The sequence below is a fragment of the Lithobates pipiens genome, unplaced genomic scaffold, assembly GCF_037356315.1.
Source record: "Lithobates pipiens isolate NorthernLeopardFrog02 unplaced genomic scaffold, aLitPip1_a1.2 Scaffold_3, whole genome shotgun sequence".
Taxonomy (NCBI): domain Eukaryota; kingdom Metazoa; phylum Chordata; class Amphibia; order Anura; family Ranidae; genus Lithobates; species Lithobates pipiens.
Window position 1 is genome coordinate 52,735,226 of NW_027507790.1, and position 1,834 is coordinate 52,737,059.

Sequence of the window (1,834 nt, forward strand, 5' to 3'; positions counted from 1 at the left end):
GACTGACACCCAGCAACAACGATCGCCGCGATGCGCACCCCCGGGGGCGCGCAGCGGCTCATAATCCTGATCACGTCATATGACGTCCGGTCAGGATTATGCAACCACTTTGCCACCGTCTATTTGTTATAGGGCGGGCGGCAAGTGGTTAACAGGGGCATGCAATTACAATTTTTGATATAATATTTCAACGCAGGGCCATTCCTGTGCCGAACAAGAGTATCTGTGAGGGGATACAGTGTTGTGGCACCACCACCCAAGGCCCAATTTTCTGCCCCTGTTCAACAGGGGCATGTAATTACAATTCTTAATAAAATATTTCACAATAGGGCCCCTTCCTGCGCCCAACAAGAGTAACTGTGAGGGCTTACAGTCTTGTGGCCCCACCATCACCACCAAATGCCCCTGTTTCACAGGGGCATGTAATTACAATTTTATATATAGCATTTCACAGCAGGGCCTGTTTCTGCGCCCACCAAGAGTAACTGTGAGGGATTACAGTGTTCTGGTACCACCAACACCTAAGGCCCAATTTTGCAGAGTATATAGGCCAGGCCGCATAGTATATATACTGCTGTTCAGAGTATATAGTGCCTGGGGGATCCCCACGCCTTTTTATTTTAACATTTCGGTGCGGGGTTCCCTTTAATATCCATACCAGACCCAAAAGGCCTCGTAATGGACTGGGGGGAACCCATGACGTTTTTTTTCAATGATTTTCATCTATATTGCTGGGACCCAACAATACATTACAGCCGCAAGTATTTTTAAATTACATTTTTTCCTTTAGAAATGTAATTTTGCTGTGGTATTGCTCTAAACATGGGAAAAATGTGCTACTTTACAGTCATACTAAGGAAACCCCTCAGGCACAATATTTAAAGGAATATTTCATTTTAAGCAATATTAAAATCACTAATCCTAAAAAAACAGAAGTTTTTAACACTTTTTTTTGCATTGATACATGTTCCCTGGGGCAGGACCCGGGTCCCCAAACACTTTTTATGGCAATAAAGTGCATATAAGCCTTCAAAATTAGCACTTTTGATTTTTCACATTCATGTCCCATAGTCTTTAACGGTGTTCGCTTGTGCAAGCATGCGGCACAAATACCCCGCCAACTCCACCCCCCGTCTACCCTCTCAGCACACATACTCTTCCACCTACAATTCTTCCCTAACAACAGAACCCCCACAAATTCTTCCTCCTAGCACAAACCCTCTTCCAACCCCTCAAATCTCTCCTAGTACAACCCCCCCCCCCTCCCACTCTCCAGTCTCCCCCTACAGCACAAATCCTCACCCCTCTTCTATCACACATCTTCTCCATCCCAACTCCCCCTCCACTATAAATCCTCTTCCAGCACAAATTCTCTCCACCTCCCCAAATCCCCCTTCTAATACAAATGCTCTTCCCATCTAAACCGTCCCCCAATTCACACTCCCAGCACATATCATCTCCCCCTTTTAGTACAATTCCCCCCATCCCCCTCCCAGCATAAATCCTCTTCCTCTCTCAGCACAAACCCCCATGCCCCTTCTTATACAAATACTCTTCCCCTCCAAATCCCCCACAGCACATATCCTCTTCCACTCCCCAAATTCCCCCTCCTAGCACAAATCCTCACCTACTCACTAAATCTATCTTCTAGTACAAACCCTCTTCTCCCCCCAATACCCCAGCACAAATCCTCTCCCTGTATTACAGGTTTGAAGGTAATATAGTGGCTTGTTTATTAGTGTCAGGAGGAAGATTTGTGAATGAAATGGAGCACACAGTTCACAATGAGCTTCCCACCACTGTCCAAGCCTGCTCATTGTCTGGTAGAACACTG